Source organism: Astatotilapia calliptera, chromosome 4 (assembly GCF_900246225.1).
Source record: "Astatotilapia calliptera chromosome 4, fAstCal1.2, whole genome shotgun sequence".
NCBI classification, from domain to species: Eukaryota; Metazoa; Chordata; class Actinopteri; order Cichliformes; family Cichlidae; genus Astatotilapia; species Astatotilapia calliptera.
In genome coordinates this window covers 3,265,918-3,283,966 of record NC_039305.1, presented here as the reverse complement: position 1 = coordinate 3,283,966, position 18,049 = coordinate 3,265,918, and the positions used below count along the sequence as shown (strand labels likewise).

The window sequence follows — 18,049 nt, the reverse complement described above, 5'->3', positions numbered from 1 at the left end:
CATGGATGTAATGTAGAATGATTGTCTGTCTCCCCTGTTTATTTGCCAGTGTAAGGGCTGTAATGGAGACAAATGCTTGTCTGAGTTTGTGAACCCACTGCTTTGGCAATCTAACTCCTGGGTATATGTGGTTGTTGCGGTAGCCTCAGACTGAGAGGTGCATGTGAAGGCAGGTGAAAGGTCTTCAGGTGACTAACCTGGGTTTTATGCCTTAATGACTCCTTGTTATTCCCGTAGCTGTTTTACAATTGCCACCAGTGCTTCCACCCTCTGTGTCCATTAGATGCAGGGAACATGGATCAATATGTGATGCAATTTCCCAGAGGAATGAACCAAGCTTCTTTAGGGTGGCCGGCCAGCATCTCGCCTTCTCTTTTACACACACGCACATCCTATGTTACCACGCTGCACTGAATAAACCTCAGACAGGTATTGCGAACACAAAGAAGGGTTTTGCTCAGTCATTTATCTAAGTGGAGCGAGATTCAGCAGCAAGGGGAAACTCTTTGTTGCGGTAGCTAAAACAGAAGCCTGTCACCCAGGTCTTCCTAAAGCAGCTAAAGAATGAGTCATCAGCAGTCCGACACCCACCCAATAGCGAGGCTGGCACTCAGCATGCCAGCAACATCATCTGCCTTACAAGGGATGTTGCCCGGCTATTATCTTTGAACAATGAGACGCAGTTTGCTAGTATTCGATTTTGCAAAGGTCAACATCATTTTGCCACTGGAGTAAAGTGTTGTTTTCATAATGAATATGCCCTAGATTATGCACAGACACAACACGGCCCATGCAGTCTCTGTCTCTGCTTTAATGCACAGACAGAAAAAAGCGCATTTTAAGGCAGATGCATACATCTAGATCATAAACTTTGTCCCTTTTTTTTCTTCTTCCTCGCCACAAACACTGAGATTTAACCGGCTGCTATAAAAGCCGTTAATAATTAAAGTTACGGTGTGCTGCGAAGGCTGTTTAAAACATGTACCTGGACTTTTTTTACTTGGTGATATGTCAAGGCTCCACATGTATTGCTGACTTGTGTTTCCATGACAACGTTACTCTAGTTCTAATTTTGAATATCACAGTCTGGGGACTTGGTTTCGACCGTAATGAAAATAAGATAATCAGAAGAAAATATTATCCAAGTTTTCTCTCATCTCGATCATTTTCTTTACTACTTTGGAACATTGTGTGTTTTATTCTCTTAAGGAGATCTATTATATTTTTATTCTGGGCCTCCACTCGAGGAGCCTTTCGTGATTTAGGGTTCATAAAAATCCGTATTTATCTCATATGGGCCCTTTATGTTGCCCGCAGTCTGAAGGAGGCACTTTTTGTGAGTCCAGTGTCCCTTTATGCCTCTGCTTTCCCCATCTGACTTGTGCTTGTTGCAGATGTAGTGGCTTGAAAAACAAACTGCAGTAGACCTTTTTCTGTTCTCGAAGCAAAATTCATAGTTTCATGTCAACTCTGGTCAGTCCAACACATTTTACACCTAAAATGAAAGATCCACCAGCGACGCAAACGGCTGCTTAGGCCTCCAGTTGTGTCCACACTGGAAGTGATTCACTGGAAGATAAAGCGACAACTACAGAAAAAGAATAAACCTTTCTGAGCTTCCAGGGGCGTGCATGAAGCAAATACCAATGACAATGAAGAATAATGATTTTGGGTATATGACCTGGTAGTAAATACATTAGAGGCAACTGAAGCCCGGACCGTGCCAACGCAACTGTGATGTGCTACGAGCGAATCCCTTAGTGCAGAGGCAGCTTCAATCACACAGATCTAGACACCTTGGTGAATCCCTGCTACGAGCTGGCTGTTGCCCACACGTAGCAGTGCATGAAAACGTATACAGTGCTGCGATTGCTTTTGTTGCCTGCGGGTAGTTTGTTTTGGCAGGCTCGTTTGCCAACATTCGCCATTTACAATCCGAGATGTGGTGAAATTTTAAAAAGTGCACCTCGAGCTGGACACAGACAATGTTCAAAATAAGTTCTTCTTCCCTGCTGCACCCAACGCATTTCCAAACGCAAGCTGCCTGCGACCAAGAGGAGGTTTTTGGTGCAGCACCGTGCTGAGCTTTCTGACCAATTATAACTGCCAGCAACTCGCCAACACTTTAGGAAATATGCAGGTTTCTTTAGCGTCCAGTAGTTGCCAAAAAGTCTGATAAGAAGCTAATGGAGACTTGGTAGCCCTTTGGTACCATTACTTACTTTTAAAGATAAAGCAGTTTGCAGAGCGGCTTATCTGCAGTGTAAATATTCATGGTTCTGCTTTTTGCAGTCTCATTTAAACTGTGCCAATTTACAGGCCAAATAATCTCGAGTGGCTTTATTTTGTAAGGTACAGATACGAGAAATATTGTTGATAAAGATATAAATCTGCTTGGTGGTTTCCCTGAAGTTGTAACCCTTTCAGTCTGTTCATCCATACGAGACATTTTAGTAATATATTACATACAGCTTTCAGTTCTGACTATGCAACGGGGCTCTGTATGGAAGGAACCAGCTCAGTGTTTTAGCATTAGCTGACACAAAACTCCAGTTTTTGTCCCTTACCACTTTGGTAACTCTCTGCTTTATAATAGTCTTTTGGTCAGCCTCCAAAACTTCCTGGGATGCTGTTCTCAGAGCAGAGCAGTGTTTGTGCCTGCTAGTTTATGTAAACCTGACCCACGACCTAGAATAAATCCAAACATTTAAAAGCAATCTGACACCTCACTGCAATTACTTTCACATACACTAACACTACACTTCCTGTGTTTAAAACTTTTTGTTGTCTTTAATATGAGCATCCAATGTTGTAGCAGTAAATAAAAATATGTCAGGGTGTATGCCTGAAGTTCTCATTAATTGCTGTCCTAATTTTAATATCTGTATATAAAAAAAATGTAATTAGCCAAAATATTTCACCCTGAAAATGATAGAATATGCACATTTCTACGGCGGCCCTGAGAAGCCAAACGGACTGCAACTTAAGAAAACACCAGCAATAAGTAAAATGCTGCAAAAGCACACAAAACACAACGGAAATGTGGAAAAACAGATTTCCAAAAGCACAAGGGAAGTGTTTCTGGGGAGACGATAACACAACGGACCAGTTGCAGGAACCAAAACATGCTGGGTAAGTGTGTTTTAATCTCATTTAACACTGATGACACTGAGTTTTAGGCTAATAGTTAGGCTAACACACTTACCTCTCATCTTTTTCTTTCCTCACAAAACTGATAGATCCTCCACTTCTTTGAAGTGTCTTCCAGTACAATTCTTAGCATATTTTGGTTCCTGCAACTGGTCCGTCTGGTTATTGTCTCCCCAGAAACACTTCCCTTGTGCTTTTGGAAATCAGTTGTTTCCTATTTTCCTAGTTTTTCTTATTTCCGCTGTCTTTTGTGTGCTTTTTCAGTGTTTTTCTTATTGCTGGTGTTTTCTTAAGTTGCAAACCATTTGGCCTCTCAGGGCCACCGTACATTTACGCCCCTGAGCTGATAGAGGTTTTATCCCAGATGAAGTCATGTAGTTTCATTGTTCTGCCAATAGCGATATCTGTTGGCTGTTGCATGGAGCTCTCCTCGCTTCGCTTTTTATTTCGAAGCATGTGTGTGTTTTTTATCTCCATTGTCTCTGCAGAACAGAGACCATTTTCCAAGGTGTGATCAAACAGTTCCACAGCTCTGCCCATAACGTTTAAAATCATTGCTTGGTGTAAACCAAAAATCAACCTTTTCACTGTCGTGTACGCCGACACACGGTGCCACGAAGCCTCGGGATTTTACAGTAGATTCCACATGTCGACAGTGTGACCCTCGGGGACAAATTCACAGCATAAAAATCCTGTGAAAGATGAGAATGCTCCTGTTCACAACAGGTGCAAAAGGACACGATGTGTGGTCTTCAGGTGAAAGTGGTCAGCCCCTGTGGATCGTAACTGGACACTCGACTCTGTTCAGCACAGAAAGTGGTGTTCGCTCTCTGCTGAAGTTCGAGGTGCATGGGGAAAACACACGTGCGAGGAGTTGGAAGTGGGAGCGGTAATAACAGAGCGAACACCTATGGAGTTAAATATGACAAATATGCATATGTTGTTTTCTCTGCAAAGTTTGCACAGTCTAGCACAATCAATCTGGCACAAGTTTCCCTTTTTGGAAGTAACAGTCGGCCTGGTGTTGTGTAAACTAATTGATTCATTTGATTCCTTTGTTCAAGCACTCGTAATGACGGGAAATATTGAATGCTGCATTTAGATGCTCCCTTGCTGTGGTCATTTGCAGCTTTTTCTCAAGGTTAATTGTTTCGTGACAAGAGATTGTAAATGCATAATTTCAATTTTCTTTTACAAGGCAAAGGATCAGGTTTTTTTTTTTCTCCTCTAGTCCACACTGTCACGGGTCAGTGATTTTCTGTGGGGCTTTAGGCTTTGCAGTTAGCACCCTGTAGCCATTGAAAGATGAGCACAGTGCAGTGGGTGATCAGAAAGTCTGAAATTGGCCCAGAGAGAGCACTGCTGTCAGAAAAAGACCACAACACAGAAGAGAAAAAATGGAAAATGCCATCCCCTGCTGAGTGAATGAATACATGAGTTTCCCTGTGAACTTTTGGTCATACTGCACAGCACAGCAAAAAGCTCTCTTAACAGTCTACAGGTTTTCAAAGGGTATAATAAAGCAGAAAGGGTTATTTATTTCAAAATGCATGGGTTCGGGTAGGTAGGTGGTGTGTGTGTATGTGTGTATATACATGTATGTGTGTGTGTATATATGTATATATATGTGTGTGTGTGTGTGTGTATATATGTATATGTGTATATATGTGTGTGTGTGTGTGTGTGTGTGTGTGTATATATGTGTGTGTGTGTGTGTGTGTGTGTGTATATATGTGTGTGTGTGTGTGTGTGTGTGTGTATATATGTGTGTGTGTGTGTGTGTGTGTGTGTGTGTGTGTGTATATGTGTGTGTGTATATGTGTGTGTGTGTGTGTGTGTGTATATATGTGTGTGTATATATGTGTGTGTGTATATATGTATATGTGTATATATGTGTGTGTGTGTGTATATGTGTATATATGTATATGTATATGTGTGTGTGTGTGTGTGTGTGTGTGTGTGTGTGTGTGTGTGTGTGTATAAAGCATAAGGACCCAAAAGTTAACATTTTAACGCAGTCCATTGTTAAATTTGCCGCGCGGGGATATTTCTGTCACCCATTCTATGTTGATTTGAAAGGATGGGGCTGGTATCTCCCTCCTTGTCTTTAATCAACCCACAATGTAATCTTGCACCAGCTCTGGCCGAGCATTTGTTCCTGTTACTGCTTCACGACTGCTCTGCGGCTACTGAATGAAGCAATTTAAGACATGAAACAGCATTAGTGCAAATGCAGTAAAGGAGTAGAAAAGACGATGTAAAGTCAGAGAGAAGACAAAAGCAACAAAAAGGAGACTCTGACTCGAGATCTGAAGAAGAGCCATCAGTACGTGTGGGCCGTGTTAAATAATTTACTCCTCCCCGATCGGCCCTATTTAATTAGCCCTTGTTCTTCGGATTTAATCAGGCCCTCTTGGTTGGGGTGTTAGGCTACGAACTGTGAGGGGCAAAGAAGCATCATACGATCCCCTGCTGTGAGATCACAGCGGGGCCTCAGGTAGAGGACACAGGGACGCGTCCTACAGTTGATGCTAACAACACTAAGAGGGCACGGCAGCAGACCACGGTGACTCAGAGCGGGCTGCTGCGTGGCACTTCTTAAGCTTTAAATTACGTTTCCCTAAACATGCCGTACACTTATCTTTGCATGCAACTGTTGGACGTGTTTGTTGGTCAGAAAGTCGCAGAGTGTCGGACCCACAACCGCTCCTCCACCCCCTCTCTTAGGATTAACGCCTGCATCTTTAGAACTTGAATCTTTCTGGAAATGGGAGCAGAGAAGGGCTGCGTCTAAGTATTGTGTAGCCCAAGGCTAGTTCATAGGAGCTGCAAGCTGCTGGAGGATCCAATTTCAGGCCATTTCGCCTCCTAAAAAAATTGTCTGAAGTGGAAAATCACACCTGATGGCCCTCTAGCGTGGCTTTCAAGCCACTAGATGGTAGTATGGAAGTCTTTGTACAAATCAATTTTCTGAGGGGAAAAAAATGTTATGATTAAAAAAAAAGATTTGACAAAAGTTCAGATGGCCATCTGTGTCCTTTAGTAAAAGACCATGTTCTCTTTTTTCCCACATAGTGGAGCAGTTTTTTCTCACACTGTAGGATAGGCATGAATCTGCCAGTGGAGGACATTGAATTCATTTTAAGCTGCACTCCCACAACGTGCAGCCAGAGCTGAGGTGCACACTTTGATTTGTGACATGCAGAGAAGGGGGGGAAAAGAGAGGACGATGAGGAAGAGGAAGAGGAAGCGAGGGGAACAGAAGCGCAGTGTCCCGCTGAGGTAATTTGCCTTGGGTCTTATAGAGCTTACTCGCACTGCTGGCAGAGTCATATGCAGACTGATACGGGGGGAAAAGAGAAGATGTGGGAACAGCATGAGAAGCCAGCAGAATCACAAGTGTTGTGGCTTTACCTTGTAGCTTCAGAGGAAATAAGAAAGAGCGAGACTGAGAGAAGGCTGGGAGTGGAGAAGGGTTTAACTAATACTCAAACAAAGGTAGCTGAGCGTGTGTGCACAGCCATATGCACACACACACACACACAGAGTCATCATCCAATGCATTGGGGGAAAGCTAAGGCCAATTTTCATGGGAGTGTAGCAGTTTTGAGCACACATAAGAGCCTGTGACACCCTTGGCGGTGCCAAGAGCCGACACATCAGCCAGCGTTGACAGCATGGCTGGCACATGCCTGAGGGGCTGGGAAACTTCCCTTCTATAATTGCATCCCATGTCAACCTGTGACATGTCAGGCTCAACCAGCAGGGAACTAACTAATCACCGGCCAGACCTCCATCTCGTATACCCTCTCATATCCCCGCTTTCACCCCGAACAACATAGTCCCACACCAGCTATCTGCTTCCCACTTCTGTTTTTGCACGTGTTAGGGAAGCACCCCTGAGCAGGCTATTACATCTTTATCTCAGCACCTGATGCCATCAGCATGACTCAACAGTGAAAGCAGCTCTGTCTCATTAGTCTTCTTCTTCTTAAAAAAAAAAAAAAGGTAGCAATTCCCATTTATTCCATCTGTTATTCTCACTGGCGCTCTGCAGCCAACACATTCCACTCATTCTGGGTAATGACATTAAATTTGTTAAAATTGGTGCTATGTTGAAAATGAGAATATCCTCTCTGCTCTCGCGGGGTGACTACCTGACGATTCTTAGGCTTCTTCCCACGTCCCGTGTGAAGTATGGCGACGCCGCGGCGGGTTACCACATGCATTTTAAGCGTGCAGCTTTGTGATTTAAGATGAGGAGAGGTTTTGTAGCGAGCTAACGTGTGTGATGGCAAGTCTGTTAAAGTCTGCAGATCGGGAAGTCCTCTTGATCTTTGATACGAGATATCTGTGTGGGTGCCTCTGTGACCACATCTTTGATCTTTGGTGTGTGTGTGTGTGTGTGTGTGTGTGTGTGTGTGTGTGTGTGTGTGTGTGTGTGTAAGTGAGAAAGGGAGCGACATGGTGCCAGAGCCTCCTGCCTCCTACAGATTGAGGTGAGAGCAGGCAGGTGGGGCTCTGTCGTGTCTGTGTGCCACAGTAACTGGATGTGATGGGTGGCCTCTGGGGATCTCTGCCTTAGAAGTGCTAAACGAGCGAAGCAGAGCAATCACACTGTTCCTGTGCGTGTTTGTGCGTCTGTGTGTGCGCGTTAGCGTGTGTGCCGCAAGCCCACACACTCCTATATATGATAGTCAGTTTGCTTTCCTGTTGCCACTGGCTCTGTGTCTGTGTAGGTGTGCGTGTCTGTCATAAAGGACACTGCATTTATCCTTAGACTAAATATAAGCGCCACGAGATGGATGATAGGATAAAACAGCCTGTAATGTCTTAAATGTTGCCAGGAAACAGGGCTTTTTAAATGACGACGACACAAACACGACTGCCCGGTTGGGTCAGAGGAGTGATGCTGAGGGCTCCAGACAGTCCACATGCGGTGGGGCTCCAGTAGCACGACTCCAGTTACAAAGGTGGCGACAAGACACTGGTTCCAGTCTACATGTTGTGACCCCACCCTGCTCCAGCCACATCCCCCCGTGTCTCAATGTGATTGTTAGCCTGAAGCATCCGAAAGGGCAAGCTACTCGCCTCCCCTTCATTAGCCAAATGGAATTGACTTAATTCAATTACGGCTCCTCCCGTGAGGAGCCCACGTTTGTGCACATTTCTGCCTTTTGCACATCAGCTGTAAATCTGTGCGAGTCCCCACGCGTGTTTGCATACATTACACCTGCAACCTGCACGCCTACGAGAACAAAACAAACGAGCGCACGTCACAGGTCGTGTTCTTGCCGCGGGCAAGCCGAGGCCCCGGCGGTGGCACCGTCGAGGCCTTCGGTCCCACCGCTCCACCCGCGGCCTCGTGCGCCGCCCGAGCCGAGGTGAATGCCAAGGAGCCACTACATCAACCCAACCTCCCCCACCCCACCCCAGGGGAACACCAGCCAATGAATTACAGATTAGATCATTGTTACAGGATCATAACAGTGATCTAATTGCCAATTTCTCTTTTTAATTGAATTTGGTGGAGTGAAGAGGACGGAGATGGGATTCATGGGACTCTGTGTGGAGCCGATTGGAGTCGGTCTGCTGTTGACCGGGCACGACGGTTAATGAGGAGAAGAAAAAAAAAAATTCCGGCGCTTGACATTAAGCTGCAGAGCTGGGCGTCCACTGCAGAAACGTCAGGCTTAATATCCTTACCAGTGCCTCTTGTTCAGACAGAACGGCATTTTTGAAATCTTTCAGGGTGTTGGCTCGCTAAAATTACCCAAATTACATCGACAGCATCATGTGTCACAGTTAAATCACTGTAACTAGTTTGCAGCTTTTTTTGGAATTTTTTGTTTTCTGTTTTTCTGCATTTTTTTTCTGGACTTTAACAATGTTTTTTTCTTTTCATTTTCCAAGTTCGGCTCCCAGTACAAACGACTTCGGTCTGAACCTCACGGATGCAGCTCTCTGACCTAGGCTGAGCTAATTGCAGTTTGTCTGCGTCTGTCTCCATGCCACGAGCTTCCCACATCTACTGCTCCTTTCCCACCCCACCACCTCCAAAACAGTCGGACCATAAATGAGCTCCATAGTGCTGTCTGATTACAGCTTGGTTAAATTAGATGAGATAAGTTAGCCCACATCTCCTCCACAGCCATGCTTGAGAGCTGACAAGCCCAATACATCTGTCGCGGCTATGGTAATTGAGATGGGGAGGGAGGGTGACGGTGGTTGGATATGGAGGAGTGATTTGTGTGTGTGTACATGAATACGTGTGTGCGTGTGTAGAACTGCGTGAATGGGAGGGGGGAGCCTCCCTCTGTCTCTTGTTCCTCAGTACCTGTCATTGATGAGGAGCCAAGGAGAAGCTTCAGCTTGAAGCTGTCATCGGCCCTCTGAATTTGTCTGCCTCACTCTATCAACCCTCCCTCCTCCTTCCTCTCTCCCTCCCTCTCTCTGATGTGGATGCAGAGTGTGTGAGTCGTGAGCCAGCCAGCGAGCTTGTGTGTTGTGTGCCGCAGGAACCATACAACCGCCTCTCGAGGTGTTTAAATCTGAGACGTCGGCAGAGCGACTGGGGTGCAGGCAGCTCGCCGCCCTGACACCACTGAGACCCATGCACCCTCTCCCGGACTGACAGGCCAATCGCAAGCTGCCTCTCGCCCTCCCTTCATCCAAAGCGTGCTCTCTCTCTTTCTCTGACTCGCTCACTCGCACTCCCTCCTCCTCGTCTTCTTCCTCTCTCTCTCTCATTCCTCTGTGCTCAATCCGTGCATCCCCTCCTCCTCCTCCTCCACCACCACCACCTCACACCTTTTGGTCAGAAGAGGAAGAGGAAGCCCAGCCCAGGGAGAGATGCTGAAAGGATGAAACTCTGACACGCCGACAGACCACAGGGAAACAAGAGCACAACTGTGAGTACAGCAGTCCTTTCACTTCTCACTCAGGCTTAACGCTGTCACACACACTTTGTCTCTCACGCACAAATGCACACACACACACGTGTTTGGCACATTTACTTCGTACCCACACTGAGACTTTACTCCACACACTGATCCAACAGCATACTCGCCATCCATGCACAGCTCAAGTGTCTTTGTCTTTTTCAGGCAGGCAGGCAGGCGAAAAAAGAAAAAAGTGCAGATTGTGTTTTCCTTTTTTTCCTTTCGTAAGGCGTGCAGTGTGTTTCTTGATGTCGGCTGTTTAGATTAGGCTTTGTCCTGTCTTTGCACAGCTCAAACAAAAACAATCCAACAAAAGTGTCATTCATACTTTGAGATTTTGCATACTTTTCCCAAAAAGTCAACCCTGCATTTTTATGTCTTTTTGTTCAGCTCAGATGTGAGGGGGGGGGGAAAGCAAAACTAAAAGGACCCCAGTAATGAGCAAGGTCAGCTAAATCATGTTTCACACACACAGATTCTTTTGTCTGTGCACTTCTGCTGTTTTTATTGGCAATAAAAGCGTGCGGGATCGCCACATGAGGGAAGTATCCCTGTTCCCGTCTCCAATCTTAAATATATAAGCTGCTATAAGCCAATAGATGCCCGAGGGGTGAAAAAAGGGGCGTACTTTCTTCTCAGCGGCGTAAGAATCCCGAGCAGTCCCCGCTGCTTATTGTTTAGCGCTCAGCCAGGGGAGGTCTGCGTGCCGGGCTGATCTGCGCCGTTTGCGCCACACTATTTTTTGATTATGTTCCTGGTTCATCTCTGGCCGAGCCGATTTCCTATTTCCTTCTCCCATTTCGAGAGCGGGGAGTATAATATGATAGCAGCTCACATGTGGGGAAGTGCAGACAGTGGATCTGTACAGAGGACACAGATTGCATTTCCCCTGGAGAATGCTCTCGCTGTATTAAAGGCACTAGAGGGCTGCTCGGCACTTGTCATCAGCTTCGCTAGTAATGCCGGCGAGAGGAGAAAGTAGACGTGGTGTTTACAGCCACTCTCTCATTTAAAGAGCTCCCATTGGCCCTAATGCCACAGCTGCATCACACTGGCCCATTGCAATCCGGGTTATATTACATTTGTGAAGCCCAGGATATTGTGCGGTGCCTCGCTTGCTTCGAATGTGGGAAATGAAAAGATCTATATGTTAAACATCCCACAATATATTAGATTTGTTGCTGGACTGTAAACTCCTGGAGTGAGAATGAAAGCATTTGCATTTTTATGATGTGGTTTAACGTGGATCACATGCACCACAGCACCCATTTATGCTTAAAATTGAATTTATATTACCCCACGTTTTAGTTGTTTGGACTTCACTCTGCTGCTGTTTTATAATTCTCGGGCTTTTCTGGTTTAGCTGCTATAGGTGCTGTTTTTTCTGCATTTTCCAAGTCACTGAGTCTGAAGGTGGGATTGATTCCGATTGTTAGAAGCGTGCAGCGAGACATCGGCAGCTCTCGAGACCCGACGAGCCTCTGGTCGCTGATGTGTCAGCAAAAGTGAACGATCAGCCTGAGACTGACGTCCGCCTCCGTCTGGCCTTGGCGAATTTACTGAACCCGTGTGGCTTAACGCACAAAGACACACAAATCAAGATAAACAAGACAGGCCTCTCCTCCTCCGGTTTTGCCTCAGATTAATTCCTGATTTCATGGCCTAAAAATAAAACCGACAACCTATAACCATCATCAAAGCTATGACATTTGCAGCAAAGAAAGACTACAAAAGCTACATCACAAAAAAGTAATTTAAACTCTGTGAATTAATGGAACTTTCATTTTGGATTTGCCAGTGGCTTTCATAGGAAATTTATGCAATTTAAATGCAGAACGCCTGTCTGCTTCTGAGTTGGTCACTGACCAATTTAAATGTATCTTTTCCTATATTGTATGTTTCATTGTGGAGAAATATATCGAAGGGAAGTTAATAGCCTTTTATGCTAGGAAACATATTTAATTACATATATCTTTCACTGCTAAGAATTTACCCCAGAGGTTCTGTTAATGTAAGTCTGTGATCTCCGCAGTTAATAAACCGCTCGTGAAGGCGAGATAAATTGCCGTCAACCCATATTCATCACTATCTGCTTGTGTATCTGCACTTATTGATTTGATAGTTGGTAACCAGTCCTGATCATCCATACAGATCCGTACAAAGCGAGGGCCGATAGGGTTTCCACTCTCCCTGAAGGCTCAATTACACAGCACGCACGAGGAAATGTGGGGGGAAGGAGATCAGCTTCTGACAAGGTCAAATTATATATGTCAGCTTGAAATCATTTTGTGTAGGTGTTCAGCCATGTCTGAATGTATAAAGAAAGAGACATTTGGTAAGTCAATAAATGTCATATGCTGGAGCTCATTAAATATTTTAATCACACATTTTGCTGATTAAATTATATCGACTGAATCGAGGGTTTGAGCTCCTGTTATTTCATTTGTTTGCATGTTTGTGTGTTTTGGTTGTTTCAAATCTCTCCCAGACTTTGGGATGTTGGGAACTAGTGATTGCACGTCTTGAATAATGAGCAACAGAACGACTAATTTGCACACTTGTTACTATTTAAACAGTTCTGATTACAATTGCAAGCCCATCGTATGTTTTCCAGTCTCGACACGCATGCGGCGCTGCTCGTGAGAGTTGACGCTGTAATTGGTGCGTTGTGCGGCTGTTGGCTTTCGCTGGCATTCTTAGACAATGGAGTACAGTGCCTATTCAGAACCTCCTGAATACCACAATTCAGCGATGAAGGACATGTGTGGCAAATATTGAAGAGATTTTTTTTTTTTTTTGTATCTCTTCATGAAAAGCCAAAAAAGCAGAATTGATTTGAGGAGTGAGCCTGGCAAGGATAGCTTGGTTTTAAAAACCTTTGTGAGAAAGATTGTAATGGCAGGGCAAAGTGCCGCTGAAGTCACAAGGTTTTTAAAGAAACACGAGCATACGTGCAATAAAACGTTTAACAGTTTCTAAGCTATGAAAGTGGCTTGGGCATCAAAATGCATTTTCCAATCCTGTATACAGTTGTTTTATCTGGATTTTACAGTATCTGCCTCCAGCCGAGATCAATAAAGGCAAGTCGAATTTTGTTTGCACTGCTTAATAATTACATGTAGAACCTTAAATAGCCAACTTACAGCAACTGAGTGTCATAAAGGAAGTTCCAGGAATCCACAGACTATAGCCAAGTGGTCCCCAAAATACTTCATGTAAAAAACAAAACACATAAATATAAAATGATGTCCTCGTGTGGAGGCATTACATTCTGGCTTTTCTTGACCTCAGTAAAGTGTTTAAACTTTGTTACACAATGGTGACAATATGGTGTTGGGCTGTAAATTCTTCCTGTTCAAATAGCCCAGAATAGCTATAAGGAATTAAAAATGCATCCCAAACAACAGCTCAGGTCTCAGGAGGTTAAAGCAAGCATATTGTGAATGCTACTCCAATAGAAACAATGAGCTTGGTATCACTGCTCTTGCTCCTGCAGCAAACCTTCCTGCTGTTGCTTGGTTGTGCTTACTGTAGGCAGTGAAGGAGCTGGTGATGACAGAGAAATGCTTGAGCCAGTCCTCACAGAAGTTCAGACCGAGGCAGCTAAACTGGCGGCATATTAGTAAATCCTTATTTGTAAGGGGTTCTTGGCGACAGGAGGACCTCTGGAAATGGGTTTCAAACCTCTGGGAGTTAGTCACATTAATAAATAATAGAAAAAGCATGGAGTAACATCATTTCCTCTGGCCAATCGTGTTATTTATCCATCTAAATTGAGAGTTGCCCAGGTTTGGGGATATCCGGTTTTTATGTAATGACATATAAACCCTGCTTTCCGGTCCAAACTACTCTGTGTTTGAGGTTGTTGTGTTTTTAACATGTTTTGTATCTTGTTCTATTTAATCTGAACAAGCCCCCAAAATCAGTCAGTGATCACTGTCAGTCTCCCTCTGTTTTTATTACCACTGTTAATTTTAAAGCTCAGTTTTCAAAACCTTATGATGTAACTCCAGCCCATGCAACTATATATTAATGACTAACCTCATATTGTGGATGGATTATCTCCGTTGTTCTCCTGACTGAAGTTTGGTCCGTGTACAGCATCCTGCCATGTGATTGCATTTGTCCCTAACCATCAGGAACCCTCACGTTAACTTTTATCGAGTGGAAAAAAGTTAGCATTCATCCTCCAGCTTCTCTGTGTTTATGTTATGCTAACATAGCTGTTAGCTAGCCACCACGTAGCACATCATTATATACCAGCTAGCCCAACTTCAGTAACCCTACAAACATCACTGCTGTTTAATTTCCTGTCTTCATTTATGTTGGAAGTGATAGCAGAGCTGTACGTTTGAATTTTTCAGAAATCTCTCAGTCAGAACATGCTATATCATGTTTAGGTGGAAACTAGCGAGCTAACTCCCTGCTAACTTCAGACTCCGTTAAACTTCATCAATTCTGTTTTCGTGGATGCCTGGATGTTAAACTTCACTGTTACACCTGGTAGAGCAGAACGCTGATCATTTTATTACAGATGAAGGAATTTAGACAGTTTGTAACTCTCAGTGATGCCGCAGTGTTCGTTTGACTTTAGGACCTGAAGGAGACGGAGTTTGGACCTGGAAACGGCTAATGACGTCAGGCTTACAGACTAGACTGGCTTCAAAGCTGTCCACAAATCCTGCTCTGGTAACTCAAGAAGAAAAAAAATGTTACCTTTCTGAGTTACTTGCATGAACTTATCACATCCTAGAGCAAGCGTGCCTCTAGCTGTAAGTCTTGCTCGTGACAGGATGCAAACATGAATGGCTCCCTCCTGAGCTCAGCTGTAACCTTAGCTAGCTGCTTTCAGCTGGCAGAAGTTCCTACATGAAACCATCCACAGAAAGGATTGAGTAACCAATTTTTTTTGAATAACCAGGTCATAATTTGTAGAAAGATTCATCATTGCTGATTATTTAAGTAGTTTTGGTCGTGTAGTTCGCTTTAGTTCTATTATATTTAAGATAAATGGACTATACTTTTATAGCACTTTCTTACAGTAAGCCTCATTCACCCAGTCACGCAACCCAATGATGTTTTGACATTCAGTCTAGGTAGAGCCAGGAACCATCAACCAATAAAACGGTTTACGTGCATCACTAAACCTAACCCTGGTTCAGAGATAAAAAAAAATATGTAAATTTGTTTTAGGGGTGATTGTATCTTTTTTAAAAGTCTTCTTTGACCTAGTAGAGGCTAGTAATTATGCCAAGTTTCAAAAAACATGTACATTTAAATACGAAACAGGTGGATGTTTGCCGCCTTACTTAGGTAAAAGAGATTCTAATTAATTTTCTGTGAATGCACAAATTAGTTGGTGAACCTAAAGACTATCAGAGGTCTCTTGATTATCCAAACTTGGTTCTTCCAGAGAGACTTATTGCTGTTGAGTTTTGGGTTTTTGTTAAATGTGATTTTTGAATGCTGCGAGCACAACACCTGAAATTCGATTCCCCTTCACCGTTTCTGGTTTGAGGCAGCAATTTCAAAGACGGATATCTCAAAACCCGAGCGAGTAAAACCAAAAGTATTTTTATGTGTAGATATCACTGGGGGCAAGAGAGGAAAAAAATGTGTCTTTGTAAATTACCTTATTAAAGTCCCGTAGCTAAATTGTGCTGCAAACAGTGTTTATTTAGTCCATTTCATTAGAAAGTTTATAGCAGCTCTGCATGGGCTTTTGCCATTCGGTCGCCATTTAATCAGTCTGCACCCCCAGCATTAACCTTCAGTACCTCTCTCTGTCATTCTCTGCAGGGTCACGCAAAGTATCATCAAATATTTATGATATTAATAATTGCCTTTAGGAAGGGAAAAAGAACATAAATAAATCTGCTCTGCAAAGCATACAATTAAGAAGTCCATTCCATGTAATAAATGGGCGAAGGGGAGCTAAAAGGGCAAAAAAAGGGCGAGACGTTACAGAATCGTCGAAGACGGAGACGGCGTGAAACACGGGCGGCGAACGGCTCTGGCTGCGCAGTGGAAGGGGTTTTTCTTCTTCTGTAAATTCGTGCATTATCTGGTGTGCAATTGTTCTTCTGAGAGCTAATGCGAGCCTGAGAGAAATCGTTGTTGTGGATGGCTTGAGCATCCGCGGTCCCCGGGGGGCCTCCTACATCGACAGACTCCAAATAGACAAACATGCAGACACCCACACACATGCGCACACATATGTACACAGAGCTGCTTAGCGTGGAAGCCGATTGAGGCAGGGCCCAACATTAATTATCTGTTTTTCAGCCGAGGTCTGGTGACAGTGATTAGAGTGAGGGTTTTTTTGGAGAGCGGTGCACATGCAGTCTAATGAGTAAAACTGGCTTCTCTATAGAGCTCTCCAGGCACACTTGATCTGCACTGTGCTTCGGCGAGTGTATATGTGTGTGCGTGCATGTGTGGGTGTGACTGTTGCGCCTCCAGGCATGCTACTGGGAGAGAGACACTCTGAATCTGAGGTTTAGACGCTGATGTAATAGTTGAGACACTCCCAAAGCAAAAAGGTCTTTTACATAATCGTTGTTTAATTGTGTCTTATTGTGACGATTAACGCTCGGTTTACTGGTCAAGGCCCTTTTGGCTTTGGTGCTCGCTAAAGCTGCTGCTGCTTGGAAATAATGCGATTCTGCGAGCAAACCACACGACAGCGTGGACCGGTCTGTATCCCATGGAGTGTGTTTGGAAAAAAGAAGCGAGCTGCTTGCCTTGTGAGAGAATTATAAATGGCTGTGTCCAAACTTTGGCAGCACTGAGCCAAAAATACTCACAGCACAGTAGTGTGGAACAGCAGTGAATCTCGTGTTGATCTCAAAAACAAAGGGCTGATTTTCAACAGGCTTGGCAAAGAAATGACTCGAATGAGGTTAGAGATTTAAAATTCGGTCTAATGCTCGCAAGGTTCAGGGTAGTTTGACCTAAATATGCTCCGATACGCTGCAGGGATTCATATGTAAAACATTGTTTTATCTGAACACGGCAGGGTTCAAACCGAATCAAACGCGCGGACATTTTCTGCAGCTCAAGCAGCCGATCCTTTCACCGAAAGCACTGGTCCAGCACATCAGCTCTACGGTATCGTCGACTAAATCACATTTGTGAAAATGCCAATGCCGGTGTGCACCTGAGTGATAGATTTCTGCCTGCATCGGCTTGCCTTTAGGCGAAAGCCTACACGTCATTTTCCACACCATTTTGTCCCAAAGTCGATTACTGTGCCTCTGCAGCTATGGCCGCCTCTGAATCGAACCACACATTTAGCTCGCTAGCTGCCAATAAAAGCCACAGAAGCCCGGCTTCCATCAGCGTAATGATATTTCAGCCTCAGTATTAGTTCAGCACTGTTCTCCACAGCAGTTTCTGCTCAATTAAAGATGGTCCATATTTAAATATGTAGAAAATCAGAACGCCGGGCTGGCCCGTGTGCATTCAGATATGCTGGCAAACGGTTAAATGATGAAGTTTGAAATGGACTTTTTAAGCAGCCAAACGGTCCACACCTTTTGAGTTTAAATAAGGGGAGCAGTTCATTTGTAGCTGTGAAATTTTCCTTTAACATTATTGATGTAGATTAACTTTTGAAAAGGTAAGTAAGTGAAATGTGAAATAATTCATCAAGAGGCAGCCATGTAAGAAATGTGATTTTCCCCGGCAGAAAGACCTCGTAGACCATTACCCCAAACAGAGGAAGTAGATTAAGGGTGGGGCCCCCTCTCGCTCGCTCGCTCGCTCTCGCTCTGTCTGCGGGCCTAAAAGTATGAATAGCACATTTCCAACCAAACTGCCAGGCAGAGCGGAGGAAATAAATTTCAGCTAGTGTCAGCCCTGTGCACTCACGGTTTGGAACTTCCGTTGTCTTCCCTTCCCCGACCGCTTCAGTTTTATTTTGCGGGAGCTGTCATTTCCCATAAATCCCTAGGAGG

General features: G+C 44.3%; 1 protein-coding gene across 2 annotated transcripts in view; it reads left to right on the top strand.

Moving 5' to 3' along the window:
* The first annotated feature begins 9,937 nt into the window (after window positions 1-9,937).
* Window positions 9,938-18,049, top strand: part of LOC113020226 (RNA binding protein fox-1 homolog 3) — a 421,260-nt gene continuing 413,148 nt past the window's right edge. For both annotated transcript variants that reach the window (XM_026164003.1, XM_026164001.1), the window contains exon 1: window positions 9,938-10,061. The gene's annotated coding sequence lies outside the window, so the exon portion shown is untranslated. The remainder of the gene's footprint in view (window positions 10,062-18,049) is intronic.